Source organism: Gobius niger (genome assembly GCF_951799975.1).
Source record: "Gobius niger genome assembly, chromosome: 19".
NCBI classification, from domain to species: domain Eukaryota; kingdom Metazoa; phylum Chordata; class Actinopteri; order Gobiiformes; family Gobiidae; genus Gobius; species Gobius niger.
In genome coordinates, this window is record NC_136870.1 from 12,842,660 (window position 1) to 12,858,631 (window position 15,972).

The following is a 15,972-nucleotide window of genomic DNA, read 5'->3' on the forward strand; positions in this document are numbered from 1 at the left end:
CAAAAAAAAGACCCTTAATGTGTCATGGATGGAGCAAAACCGCAGCTTTGGCACTCCGCGTTGTATGGTCCGGGGTATATGAGGATAAACCATGAGAAGTACGACACTGGGAACCATCAGCTCTCTGTAAATAGATCTGTAATGCTCGGATATCTCCGTGAAAGAGATCTCCCTCGTTCTGCCTCTCTCCATCTCGCTCTCTGTGCTGTTGGGAGGATTGGATGAATGTGCAACAATCTCCGTATCTCTCTCCTCGTGTTGCTGACTGTAGTGTTTCTTTTTTTTTTTTTTGCCTTCCCAGACTCACTGTCTCCTCCGCCAATCCTTGTCTCATCCTCCAGTGCTTTATCTCGTTCAATCCTTCTCCAGGCCGGGCACCGCTGTCAAGTAAGATCTCTCAGTCCCAATGTACTGTACATTTTTAAAAACAACAGTGGGTTTATTACGTTGTTGAAGTTTATCTGGTGAGTGTGGCTCCTTGAATCATTCATAGGAGGTGAGGAAAAAGTTTTGGATGAATTGTCACAGAAATCCCACCACAAACAAGTCAAGATTACATCAGGCTGGAACTAGACCCACCCACACACACTACACCTAATCCTATGGCTTTTTGTGTGTGTGTGTTTTTGTATAATGCAAACTTTTCCTGAAAGTTTCATTTTAAGGGGTTGATAATTTGCCTTTGTTGTCATCATAACAGTCTTTTTAGCACTGCCTCCGGTCGAGATGCTTCACTGACTTTTAAATGAAACAACAACAACCTCGCATGCTGACACCTCCCACATTAAAAGCATTAAGGAGTCCATCTCTTGCACTTTTTTTTGGCAGCGGGAAGCTCTCTTGTTGACACCCTGCCCGTTGCATTAACTGTGGACCAGCTTGAGCCATAACCTGTCCCAAATTAGATGCAGAAACACAGCCGCGGATCTCATTCAGCGACTAAATTGATGAGAGCACTGGGCACATAGTATTTATTCATCTGGAGGGATTAGAGCGAGCCTGGAGTTCTGTGAAGCATAATCAACATCTTTTCACCGTATCCAGGATGTGGTGCTCATGTCGCCAACAGAGCGATGAGTAAAAAGCATTGCTGATTGGACCTCCCTTCACTTAATATTGCAGTATCAAGAGACTTCACCCCTGCATGGTTAATACTTGCTGTGCGGCGCCTAAAGAGGATATGTATTGTCAGGTGGCTCATTGGTTCATTGAAATTCTGTGCAAAATAAGTCGTGGACATTCATGACTGAACGAGACCATTTTGGATGATTTCTTTCTGTGAAGCTACTCCAATCGTGCATTTTAAGAAAACTAGCTTTTTAAAACTACTGGATATGATATTGATATTTTTGTTATACAGTATAACACTAACTATAAGACTTTAAGGACATATGTTAGAAGATTACATGATTACATTAAACTATGATAAAGACAACAACAATTTGACATAGAACAATGGCGTGAGTGTATTTACAGATGTACTGGTGCATTGAGTGTTAGCAGCAAATATGAGTGTGGACATGGTACCACATAGTGCAATAGAGCAGATTACATTCATGAGACTGTAACTGAGTTATTGGGTCTTGTTTTTGTTCATGAATCTGATGGTGGAGGGGAAACGTTCATATGGCTGGAGGTATGGGTCTGTATGGACCGTAGCCTCCTGCCTTAGGGGAGAGGGGTGAATAGTTCGTGTCCAAGGTGAGAAGGGTCAGCTGTGATCTGACCCACACGCCTCCGGGTCCTGGAGAGATGGGAGCTCACAGCCAATCACCTTCTCAGCAGCACGAACGATGCGCTGCAGTCGATGCTTGTCCTGGTCTGTAGCGCCGGGGAACCACGCGGTGACGGAGCTCGATGAGGGTGATGGTGTCGTCCGCAAACTCAATCAGTTTAACGGACTGGTGCCCGGGCAAAATATTGATGTATCTAGAAAATATGTCAAACATTACAGTAAATTTTGTTATATATATCACCTGCAATCTGCTGTTTTTGGCAAAACTGAAGCGGCACAAGTTGAAAGAATTATCTACTTTAGCAACCAACAAAAAAGAAAGTCTGCGCAGGGAGGAGAATCACAGCCATGGCTTAAATCAGAACAAGTTTTGTGAAGGTTTTTGGACTTTCAAATTTTGACTAACTTAATGTGACGTGTAACGGAGTCTGAGATGGCGTTATGATTGTGGAAGAGAGAGAGACGGACTGCATATGCAAATTAAATTTAAAAAAAACAACAACACAATGTGCAAACCAGTGCAATCGCAAAAAACCTATCTCTCTGTTGAAAGGCAAAACACTCTTGCAGAGAAGCTTTGTACACTCTTGGACGACTGAGAGCTTAGATGATGACTGAATATGCGTGAAAATGTATGAAAATTCTTGGCAGAAAACAAGGGAAACAAGGCACATATCAATGACTACCATAAACTTGTTTTGAGATACAGGTCCCTTGAAAAGACTGAGATTTCCTTCAGAAAGTGCAGATGACAATGGAAATGTAACACAATACAGTCTGCTTACTGTTTCCATTTTGGTGACTTTGCTCATTTCAAAACGCTTCGATCAAGAAAATAATTGCTTGAAATGATGTATCACAAAATGTTTAAAATACAGTAATTAATATATTCCCAAAGGAATCACTGGCAAACTCAGTTGATCAATTAAAAGACAATTTTGCAAGCACGCACGCACACACCGTTAGCTTACAATCTTTAATATATGCATGCCTCATCTGCATTCACCATTCACAAGAATGCAGGATAGCACTTACAGTTCTTGCAATTCCAAATGGAGCCAATTTAGTGGAAGAATCTCTGTAGTTAACAAAATGTACGGAGTTCCTTCTGCATCCAGCAGCAGCAGAGTGCAGAATATTCATCATAGGCCTGAATTACCCACCGTTAATCAGCTCCAATCTGGCTCACTATACATTACGCTTGTACTTACAGAAAACATAGCCTTCCACTGGTGTAAGAGAAGCAAAAAAAAGAGAACCTTTTGGAAGCTGTCCATATTCCTTTGGAAATCACATTTGTTTGCTGTAATTTGATTGGCCAAACGTAATGCATGAGAATGCCCATAGGCTCGTCTGGGCTAGTGCCAAATGGTTAGACCTATACTGCAATCAAAAATCACTGTCAATTGGGCTTGTTTTAACGCAGTAAGACAAAACTTTATTATGTAAACAGAAATCCAACCAGAACAGCTGCCACATTCTTCGTCTTTGTTCCCTGTAATGTCTTGTTTTTCCCTTACCTGCATTTACGCTCCTTTGTTATCCACAAATAAAAAAAACACACACACATTTGTGTAAAGAGCGGTTGGATTTTTGTGATATTCAAATCACAGTGTGAGCTAACTCTCCCAAACTTTTATTATCTTTTTTTGTGCCAACTACAAAAGTAAGGAGTTGAAGGCAGTTGTCAGTCTGACAGGTCTAGCAGCAGCCCTAGGGTCAGACACAGAAACTCGCTCATGTTCAGGAAACGCTCGCCTCCATTTGGGACAGGATTTCATCCAAATTTCATCACAAAAAACAAGGCAGTGCGAAGATGTAGAGTTCCCACGTAACCCTTATGAACCACTATTACGACTGTGGGTTTATCTTATAAAGTTTTGAGAAAACTTAAAATTTGCCTCATACATACTATTTGGAAATAATGTTTTTTTTTTCTTGTATGTTGTATTATTCCCAAGAATGTAATAATAATTTCAAATGTGGTTTCCAGTGTTAGACAAGGCCACACATGCCTCACAGGAGGTCTGCTCTTGAACTGGAGAAAAATATTTGACATTGATCGGTCATCTTGGATGTGATTCCGGCAAAAAAAAAAAAAAAAATCCCCCAAAAGTTTTCCCCGTGTTACAACAGGATCTCATTAAAAGCGACTTAATAGAGTTAATATAAACTTCTAATTTGGCACTTACACTCACCAGTCAGATAAGGTAAGACTTGATCGCTCTCACAATGGAGTTTGTGCTTTGTTCAAGGCTAATGTAATCTCTTCAGCTTGTTAGTGACAAAAGATAGATGATCAATGGAAAGTAGAGCATTTACCGCATTTTAATAGCAAATTACTTGCTCTTCCAAAAAACAACAAAACAACTACGATATGAAGAAACATGTACAACAATCCAATTCATAACAATATCCCGACAAAAAACAACATAGATATCTTTCATGCATGTGCCTACACCCACACCAGTACAGAAGTCACAATGAGTAGTACCTGTATATTATTGCATTATACCTTGAAGCTGCCTCATTTGGGACATATTATGTAATCGCCGCTCATCCTGGCTGGCCCAATGCGTTACTGAACTTCAACATTGTAAAGAAGGCACTGATTTCCCCTGAGTCTGCTTTGTATACTCACACAAAGGCACTTGACTCATTTCAAGGCTCAAGTGAACGCACGAATAACACGGAAAAGCATTTGATGTCCGTGGTTTAGATCCAGACTGACTTAGTTGTTAAACACTACAGAGGCGTGTCTACAGGGGGGCAGGAGCAGCACAGACCAATCCCGCCACACTCAGAGGGGCTAAAGCAGTGTATTGGGGCTCAATAATAAGTTTAATGAGCTATGCCAAATAAGGGAAATGGCCAGACATTACATGAAGTTTTCCTTAAAGCTGTTTACCTTAATAAATCCTTTCCGTAGTCCCTCTAGGGGTAATACAAGTGTTAATGGGATGATTGGGGGGTCTTTCATCTCCCCCTGGTGTCTCTGGCCAGAAAACCACAATTGCAACTTTGCCGCCTACGGGTCGATGCACACTAATGGAATCACGAAGGAGAGGCTAACAGGCTAACGGGCAAAGCTAACTGCCACTTAAACAGTATTTACAGCCAAGTTTGAGTGAAAAACAAAATCTCCATTGGGTACTTGGATGTACAATATCCCTCTCTCCCTATGTCTTTTCTGTCAGCGTAGTATTTACTCTCATGGACAATTAATGAGCAAAAAAGCTTAAGATGCTACGACACCTGCAGTGGCCCTTATGGCCCCTAGGAGCATGAGTTACTTAGTACTTTAAAGGGATATTTCAGGATTTTTGACATAGGGCCTCATTTCCCAGTTATCCAGTGTTGTTGATTGTTGAACATTTATTATTATTTTTTTATTCATGCAGTCCTTATATTTGAAGAGTTTAGTGGTGCTAGGCTAGTGCTAGGCTAGTGCTAGGCTAGTGCATGGCTTTGGTAACTAGTTGCCTGCATTAAAAACAGTCTGACCCAAGGACAGTCACACCAGACTACCGATATAAATGTCTTAGTTGATTTTTATTTTAATATTACCATTTTGCATTTAAAAGAACTTGTATTTGAGCAGCATCCTTTTCTGGTTGTAAGCTACGCAGCGGTGGAGTGATCTGCTCGGCCAGCGTTACTACACATGGAATTCACAAAGGAGCTTTCTACAAATCAGATATGGCAACATTTTGAGGACTACCTGATGATTTTGAAGAGGTTTTTAATGCAGGCGACTAGTTACCATTGACATATCCTAGCACTAGCCTAGTGCCACTCTTCAAATATAAGAACTACATGAATAAAAAAATCTATAATATAAAAAGCAATCGCGAGTAGGGCGGGGCTTAGCTCCATAAGGGCGCCGCCATGTTTATTTCCCAGAAATCCGCGGGCAGCCCCCACGTGACCGTCCCACCGGCCGCGGGCATTGGCCACGGGTCCATATGGACCACGGTGCTGCTGACCGAGGACAACCCGGCGTCACAACAACGCGAGTGCACGAGATCTGACTGCCGTGTGCGTGTGCACGCATCCAAACAGGGCGATGTCATCGTCACTCACCGCTAAACTTCAGGCTGTAGCCGCTCCGCACAGGTACAGGGACATCCTCCAAAACACACGACATCTGCGCGTCTTTGTTTACGTTTCTCCTGCAGTGACCTTGGCTGTGGTTCATTATAGATCCAGTGCTGCGTAATGTCAGAGGCGCAGACGAATGCGTAAGATCCAATCCTGGCCGTATGCCCAAATCGCGTAAACCGAACCGTGAGAGCTGATCCCCTAATATTTCTCTATAAATATTCCACTGTCTTTGGAATTCTATTCCCTGAATTTAGCGAACATATTGCTCATTCTGCTGGTGTTCTGGACAATGGGCTCACTCCTTTATGCACAATGCAGGAGTAGGTAACTTGGCAATACACTACACAGTCACTACAGAGGTTCTATTGTAGAGGCTCAGAGCTTTGTCTGGTCAAAGGGTCATGAGTAACAATCATCAAATATAACAAAGGAGTACGGATGCATAAAACTCTCCAATTGCAGTTTGTTTGAAATTATTTTGAGCTTTCATTCTTTATACATTTGTAGTGGCCATACTTTTTGGAATGGGTTGGGAACCAAAACGTTTTGCTCGTGTTATTGTGTCAGCTACATATTAGCTCATATGGATTATGTGTTGATTACTTGATTTGAAGATCATATTGGAAAATTCAACCATAATTTCAAAAAGTGTATTGCATTATATATGTAATTTGCAATATCCTTTACTACCACTCGAGAGACTGTCGCTCGCCTTATTCCTCCAGCTCCAGCGTTTAACTTGTTTCGAGTTGCCCTTTTCAGTCTTGCCTTTTGGGGAGATCCCTTTCATTTATTTTCAATCAGCCCATCCATTTGAGCGGTCCTGGGGCAGACCATTCTCACAGACGGCGAGTGCGCTACGACCCGTTTTCATAGGCTTTCAGTTTAAATGGTAGCTATCAAAGTAAAACGCTGGATATGGCAATAACAGGAGGGAATGGTATAACCAGCGTCTACAAACAACAGTCTTTCAAATTTGAGATTTTGTGATTCAGCGCTTTTTTTTTCCGGTTATAGACATCAGAGCGTTGAGAACTATCCGACTTTTCTCGGGTCATTTGTTGTTCCTTAATTTTGACTCCCTGATTAAACTGCTGACCTTTGCTCTACCAACTGACCTCCTGGGGTCATTGTACCTCTGTCGGGGAAACACTGATATGTACATTTTGTAGTTCTTGCTACTATGTATAAACGTGCAATATGTGCTGTAGTAAAAGTATTTTTTTTCATCGGTGTCTTTGGGGCAACCTGGAGAGTAAAAAATAGCTTTTTTGGCACCAACAACATTTGAAATTCATGAGAAAGTTTGAGTCATTCACATGTTTTATTTTAGCGGGACAGCTCACTTTAACACACACTCACTCTCTCGCAGAAATCCTTCAGTTGCGAATCATCACATTGCAGCTGTTCACTTCACTGCGAGCAACGTTTTTGTCGTGGGTAATGTGGCAATTTCACATTTAAACATATTTGAAAACTATTCCGAAGCTCTCAAATGAACATATTTATTATTCATTAATTAATAATAACTATAGATTATTTATAGATCCTGAACAAGCAGGCAGTGTTTCCGCTCTTGCCTTCTGCCTGTGTCATTGGGAGTAGGCGCAGGGTTTGACTGTACAGTGACGTCTGCAGTGTTTGTTGCATAAACTGCGTGGCATTGTGTGTGCAGAGCTTACCAAGCCACAAGCTGTCTCATCCTGTTGTCCTGCTCTCCTGTATAATCTGCAGCTGAATGCAAGGGCTGCATCACACAGGAGCAAATCTTCCACAAACTCAAAGGCTATCCACTTATGCCCCCTGCTTTTATCAAGGACAATACAACGGCACAGAGAAAGATGACAGATTTGTTGCATTTTGTGCTCAAAGCAGTGAAGAGGGAAAGGGAAACAACTCCATAGATAAAGAGGGTGGAGGGTTATCCAACATTATTAAACCTTTAGCTTGTGGACACTAGTTTAAAAATGAAATGTTGAGTCGTCGTCGCTTTGACCGTCGACACTTTATGAACAAAAATAAAGCTAGTCATCTTGTCACACAGCATATGATTTATTTGGATAGATTACAGCGTTGCAAAGATGCTATTATTTCTTTTTCGGCTCACCAATCCCTGCACTCTGAGTTCAGACCACCGCGTCAGCAGCTCATTCATTTGCATATAGTGCACTTGACTGAAGGCTGAGGCCTATTATTGCCACCGCCATCAGAACTGAAGTCAATAATAACAGCACTCAGCCCTAAACACAACTTCACCGGCGTACGTCAGGAAGAGTAGTTAACTCTAGCACTCATACTCTCTTCGGATAAGTCGTGATTTGGTTAATACTGGCTGAACAATGGGAGCCGACTGAAGGAGAAAGCCTGTTGTGATAAATGTACCACTGTGGGAAGCTTTCATTCAGCTGTGGGCTTCGAGGGCCTTTTGAAAGTTAACACAAAATATATAGAGATGAAATGAAACATGGGCACAGGGCTTGGATATATGAAGATAAAGTATACATTAAGTAATACCAATTCAGTTAAATATAGGATGAACAAAATAGGCAAGGCATGTTTATTTATCCCGTGCATTTCGTACACAAGGCAGAAGATATGCAAAATTACAATCAGGTTAAGTTAAGGCAAAGCACATACATAAAAACATGAAGACATGGGAAATACACAGGGGGGTGGGGCTGAGGAAACGTGTTGAAGGCGGTATGTGTGTGCAGTTGTTTACAATCCGAAAGTCAGTGTTATGCAAAATATGAGAGAAGGAGCTCAGTCCTTATCTGATTTAGCGCTGTGGCTTGGCCTTGAAGGGAAAGTGTTGACGGTGTATGAGAGATAAGCTATCCAGTTTAAAGGGACTATAAGGAGTTTAAAAATGTTAAAATTAAATATTTTCCTCCACCTACATGTTCCAGCCATGTCCTAATGTGTAGAATGAGCTCAGACCTATTCACCACAACTGCCTCTAAAATCCTGCACTGTCACTCAAAAATGTATCACTTCGGCCCGAATTGCCGTCATGCACGAGCTTAATATAGAAGGTGCAGTTACATATATGGCCAGAGGTGGCAGTAGTGAGTATAAAATGGCGAACTTGCTTCCAGCCCCTTTAATATAATTCAGAAATATCACGCAGATGCAACATTGAGGTAGCATGTGCAAAGTGCAGTTACATCAAAGCAATGTTCCGCTGTTTGATGGTGACTGGAAGAGAAAGTCCAGAGTCCTCCTGATTTAAGATATGATAGATGAGATAAGTTTTCGGAGAGCATCCTCCTTTTCGAAACCAGTCAAAGATTCCAGCTGCTCCACCCAAAGTTTTTTGCAGCATGAATGTATTGAAACAAAAATCTTCTATATATAATAGATTCTGTCCACAGTGTTTTCAAGTTTGATGACATCATTTCAGATGGAGGGCTGGGTCCCATATGAACAATTCAGTGTTATGACAGAAATCATTTCATCATTTAAAGTCATTTCAACACTCACCCTTTGATTGAAAAAGTTCATAACCTTTTGATACTATTGTGTGGAAATACTGTAATTTTACTAGTCTCAGCATTTGTGCCGGTTGAGAAGACATCATGAACTTGATGAATGCCGGATTGTGTTTCATGTGAATAGGCCCAGAGACACTTTATATACTAGACCAAAACACCTGCAATAATTTAGGACAGTAAAGAGACACATTCAACCACGGGTTTGTACCCTGTCCTCTATCACAATATTGATCTTCTAGACTCTTTGTAAACAGGCTTTTCAGACAATTAAATGTCAGCGGTTGTGAAAGGACTGAATAAGTTTTTCTATAAGTGGAAATATGAGTCAACTGAGTACTTTTCACAGCACGAGTGAGAACAACCAAGCAAACAGTGCTGGCGTGACCACTAAAGAGAGTGCACCTGTGAGAGAACATAAAATGAACATTACAGGCGACGGCGTGAGCTTTTAGTGTAGATTGTCCACTATAAATAAAAACCTTTTCAGCTTAAAGAACAAAACTTACTCACAATTTATGCAGAATGGCAGAACTGTCTAGAAGTCTAGAAAAAAATCATGCAGTTTTCAATGTGTTTCACTCAACATCTGATTGATTTATATTTACAGCAGTACCAAGTTACTCTTGCCCCTAGAGGCCATAAGCACCACTGGAGGTGTTGTAGCAAGTTACGAGAGGGATATTGTACATACATATAGAACATAATGGAGATGATTTTTTTCACTCAAACGTGGCTGTAAATACTCTTTAAGTGGCGCTAGCCCGCAGTTAGCTTTGCCCGTTAGCCTGTTAGCTTCTTCTTCATGATTCTATTAGTGTGTATTGGTGACACCGACCCGTAGGTAGGAAAGCTGCAATTGTGGTTTTCTGGCCAGAGGCACCAGGAGGTGATGAAAGACCCCCCAATCATCCCATCAACACTTGTATTACCCCCAGAGGGACTACGAAAAGGATTTATTAAGGCAAACAAGTTACTAAGTACTGCTTTAGTGTAACCTTTGGCAACTTAACTTTCTCATTCCATTACTTCAGGGTAAACAATGCAGTTTGTTACAATGACCAGAGCCCTCTCTTACGGGATACGTATTGTATCTCAACACAAGTGTATCATCCCAGCTCTAGTAAACAACGACCACAACAATGCACTTTTAGAGTCTCTCTTTTGGAACCACAGACCACTGTTTCAAAAAACATTTGCTTTAACACTAAGAAAAGTTACATTCCCCAAAAAGTTGACATGAACAGAACAGAAGTCCATGACTATGTTTAAAGATTGGGCCTATGCTTGTGCAGCTGGCAGTATACTGTAAGTTCTCTGCAATACAAGTGTTACTAAAACCAGGGCTTGTCAAGAACCACTGTTTTCAAGTCAAATCCATCTTGTGGCATTGCTCTCACCCCCATGGCTTGCAATTATCCGCAATAAGCTAATGAGTAGGTTTTCTGTCTAAATATAATTGCGATGCTTGAGTTTGGTTGGATTTGACACCTGATTGCCTTCCAGTTGCGCCCTCCTCCTGGCACTGCTCCTTTTCTGAATGCTACCAACGAAGGTAAATTGAAACTCAAGAAGTTAGCCACCTTGAACAGATTCTGTCTCCTTGTACTTGCTGAACCTTTTTTTTTTTGTTCTGGACATTTTGCCTATTGGGGATCTTTGCAATGGAGTTGGGGGGATCTGTCGAAAAAGTTTAAAATTTTGCTCAAGTCATGTCAGTGTTCTTTGCTTTTGTTTCCCATTCTTTGTATCAGGAATGAGGCTGAAGTCCGTCTGTCCGTCCGCCTGTGTGTCTGTCTCCACAGATTTTGACACAGATAGACGCGTTATATCCTGTTTTAAACCTTTGGCTGCTTTTGTCTCCTGCTTAGATGTCAGGGAGGCGTTGTGTGCAGAGAATGCAGAGTTGTGCCGCTGATGTTTTGAAGCGGAACTGTCTGTCTGCCTGTCTGACAGTCATATTGATTTCTGGTTTATGAAAAGGATCAGGGGCTAATCTGTATGAGGCACACACAACGCACATGCACAACTCATTTGTCTCCACTGCAGCACACAGTATTGATGTAAACCTGTAGGACTGCAAAATCACGACTGAATCAAAATCGACCTTTGAATATCGCAATTAATGAATCAATCACAAAGGCTCCAGTTAGTGACGTTTTTTTCTGGCCAGGGCACGATGTCATTCCAATTGTGAGAAAAGGCAACCAAAGGCAGATCTTTGCATTGCTATAGTTTTCAGTAATTGGCTCATGCACAGCAGGACTTGAGCTGTTTACATTTCCTAACATGGAGCAGAGATAGCAGCCTAATCGCCCACTGTAAGACACCAACACAGTGGACATGAACTACATTCAAAGAATGAGAAAAAAACATATTTGACATCATTGTATTGGTCATTTTCAGCTGATGTCTAATGGAATCAAATGTTTATTGATTTGGCATTATGTTTTTGTTTTTTGGGGAAACTGTCATTAACCTCTTATATAATTGGAAACAAAAGGGAAACAAAATGCCTCTGGGTCTGTCAAAAAGGACATTTTGTCAAAGGTTCTGCAGTGCTGAAATGTGTAAAAATACAGCAATTATTTAGAAAATTACAAATGAATTAAAACAGTAATAGCCTTACTCAGTGGCGGCTGGTGCTGTAAACTCTAAGTGGGGCTGTTGCACAAGGTGTTTGTGTTGTTATTTTTTTACAAGAGGCATTTACCACCACTTGTCAGACTAAAAAGAAGCATGTAACCACATATCAGCAAAAACCCATGGAACAAGCATAACAGACAACTCTTATTCCCAGAGCATCAGACCAACAGCAAGGCGAAAGTTTCCTCTATAAACGGCAGTCAAACAGCTACAACATCATTTAAACAGCAGACAATGCATTTACTCAAAGCACAATGATTTCAGGGCATAAAGGAGTTGTTTACGTCCTGCTAAAGTTAACAACAGGGCTGAACCCAGACAGTGGTGTAAACACGGCAGCTTCCCCACATCCTCTTGTGTTGCCAGTGAAAAGTCCTGTTGCGAAGAGTCGTCCAAAAAAACGTATAATCCACCGGTGCTAATTTCCTATACTGTTGGCAGAGAGCACGTTGCAATTAAAGTGAAAGCAGCCAATGAGGAGTCTTCTGCGTGGTGCACTGCTCTGTGATAGGGTCCGGAGCTCAGTCCCAGAGCCAAGTGTGTGTATGTGCTGGAGGCGGGACTTGTGGCACTGCCATATACATCACTGTCATATTCGTGTGCGTTGTCCGAACTAATTATATCTAGCCCTTTTTTCGTTCATGATCAGATGTATAAAACGACAATGATTATACACAGTAGTGACATTAAGCAATTGACTATGATATAAATTAACTATAATAAATGAAAAATACAATTTCTTCTTTCTTCTTACTCTTGTAAAAAAAAAAATGACAGGAGGGGCTCAGCCAACCTATCCTGTTGATACCAGCCGTCCCTGGCCTTACTGGTACCCACATGTATAACCTGAACTCTACGTCCAAGTATGTTTGATTAATGCACTTTTCAATTTCCAAGGGCTATATTTTAATACCGTTGCACACAAAGCATGTTAAAATGGCAAAAGCATTTCACACAGTCAAGCAAAGCTGATGACAAAGTCATAGCAAAATGCAGTGAGTCATTTCCTCTTTGTCTTTGTGCACAATGATGCATAATTCACCCCCCACCCTGTTGCAAAATGGCTGCCATTGTTTTTCAGAAAAGAGCCTTTACACCACTTCATTCACTTTTGATATGGACTATGTCCTGTATGTTGTTGGACAGCCAATAGATCTCTAGTCACGTTTATCACTGTCAGCAGTGGAATCAATTGCCCTGTGGATGTTTGTTTCATGCAGCCACCGAGCTCGAAACACTTTGTTGATGGGATTACTCCATAAAAGTAATCTGACTACTGATTACTGGTTACTCCTTATAAAAGTAATCTTGTTACTTATTTGATTACTCTATTTCAAAACTAATCAGATTTATAAATACTAGTTGCTGTAGTTTTAAAAAAGGATGAAACCAATCTGTTCAGGTCTGCCCCGTTTAAGTACGTGTCGGGAAAACTGCTCAAGTTTGGGTGTTTGTGCTGCCTTTTCCAGTGTTGAATAAGTTCAACGTGGAGTTTTCACAGTTGAGAACGTCTTGTTTCCTGCACGTAACCAACAGCAAACCACACTATTCTTTGCTTTAAACGAGAACTCAAAATAATGTCAGTTAACGTCTGTATTTTCAGCCAGACTTTGTAGTTTCAATTTGTTTTCCACAATGTCAGACAGTTTATGAATTTATATAACGTTTTCAGATGTCAAAATATTACAAAAAGTATGTCTTTATTGTCCTAAATACTGCATGCAAGGGAAATGGAACTGGAGATGGTGATCTAATATTAGCAATACAATGAACTATAATCTACTGGAGCTGACTATGTCAAATTTGACCTTTACATTTGATATTGTTAACATAAAACATATATGGGATGAAAAAAATATTCAGTTGTTCCCAAGTTTATATGTAACAGAAACATTTGCTCACAAAGCCTCCTGAACGACAGAGCGTGGACTGAAATGGCAGCTCGGAGAATGCTTTATTGATTTGTGATCATGTCTGCAGTGGCATTTAATTCTTTTTAACCAGCAGAGGAAATTCCAGCAAGTCATTTATTATAAATGTCACAACAACTTTGTGTTCGCACGGCCGCATTGATGCCTGTGTATAGCTTCCGAAACATTTATAACATCCGCCTGTGTTTTATAAAAAAGCCACATGTTTATGATGAAGTACTGTGTAAAAGTCTTTGAACAAGCATCAGTATAAAATCTAAGGGGGGAAAGATCTACTGTAGAAGAAGTTGGTGTGCATAGACTACCAAGGCGCTAATCTTTACAATGAAAATAATAATAAGTCTCTCAGTAGCTGTGCAATGAATCATTAATCGAATGAGTGAAGGTTTTTTACAAAATATTCTCTGGTAAAGATGCGGGGAAATAGAAAAAGCATTGGCCGATAATGTGTCTTTGAAGGAGAGGCTCGTCATAGTCAACTAAAACTCACACACATTTTCTATCTGCGGCATGAGGAGTTTGGCCCGCGTTTGCATTTCACTTTTTTTTTTCAGTGATCAGGGATTTTGAGAAAAGCGTGAAAACAATCAAAACGTGGACTGTAGTGGGGGAGTAGAAAGCAGACCGCAGCAGTCTCGATGGACGCTGACGAAAAAGCCGAGACCAAAGTGACTGGGACGGAAATGGGGAGATTGGCAGAAATCACAAGCGTAAAGAACAAAGATTGAGCTTGTACAAAAGATGGGCACATGGGGGGGGGGCAGCGGTTCTGTGCATTACCTTCGCCCTAATCATCGACGCAGCTAGGTGCCAAAGAGATCTTGTACTTTTTTTCAATGTGTTTGTTTGTCTTTGTGTCTGTCAGCGCGCCCAGGAGAAAACGAGTGCTTTGGAGGAAAAAAGGCTGGGACTTAGGCCAAGGACAAATCTATTACAGAGCATTATTGCAGTGGGCGGGGCCTGGACGCCGTCTTTGATTGTGTCCTGCCTTGGGTCACACAAGGTAAGCAATTCTAAAATACTAGGAGCAACGGGTGTGAGGAAACTTTAACTTGTCTCTCTCGGTTATGACTCGAAATCACCTTTGAAATAAATGTTGTCTTTGAACAAGTCCATAAAACGCCATCAGGAAGCGTTCCAACTCGCCAGATTACACATCCTGACGTTGATCTCCGCTCGTAAAAAGCGCGGGTTGTCTTGAATCCCGCTTTAGCAACTTCATGCTGTTGCCATGAGATCGACGATAGAAGCGGAGAGCTGGTTACATCCATACGCACGGTAATTCAAAGTGCTTCACATTACATGAAGGCAGATCAAATCAATCCATAAAACATCAATGTAAAAGTGAATTAACTACAGTGAGAGCCAAGAGTGCAGATGTATAACACTTTCAGTTGTCATATGCATGGCTTAAAAGGATTTGATTTGAACATTGTCAGAGTTTAGGCCTGTCTCACATCATTATGAAACTGTTCCCCATTTGAGAAAAAACTGAAACGCAGCCTCACCGACAGGAATAGTTAATCACTGCAAAGAGAGAATAAATGGACAACAGGCCAGGCCCGCTGTGAGGGAAAACAACAAAACAAAACTGAACAGTAAGAGACCAAAAAAAATGTGGTATATTTGATCAGAATAACAGTGATCAAATATACTGTAGAGATTAACGAGTTATCCACGATTGTCAAACAAGTGATTATTACATTCATTCACAGTAGATTTAATTTAGGATGCAGTAAGAAGGGAACACCATTAAACCTCGAACTGGACGATTCCTGTCCAAGCCTGGGCTCTGTTATTATTTATTGTTACAGCACATTTTCAGTGACAGTTCCCTACTTTTTGAGTCGTCCGCTCTGAGCAGGAAGTTGGTTGTGGCGCTACACTTCTCCTCTGTCACTGGGGTGACTGTGTGGGACAGTTAATGTTTGTCCCTCCTCCACGCTCCGTGTTCTCTAGGGCTCCCTCCTCAGCCTCTGTCGTTCCCAACATAAATCACCAGTGACAGTCAATAAGCTCCTTGTCTAAAAGTTTTAAGTGGCCACCAAGAGGTCAGAACGTCTCA

The 15,972-nt window shown here is 41.1% G+C and overlaps 1 protein-coding gene across 1 annotated transcript in view; it reads left to right on the forward strand.

The window, feature by feature from the left end:
• Positions 1-306: 306 nt before the first annotated feature.
• lrrc51 (leucine rich repeat containing 51) overlaps positions 307-15,972 on the forward strand; it is a gene marked incomplete at its 3' end in the record, with an annotated part of 139,504 nt that continues 123,838 nt past the window's right edge. Inside the window, exon 1 of the mRNA XM_079576767.1 lies at positions 307-387. The remainder of the gene's footprint in view (positions 388-15,972) is intronic.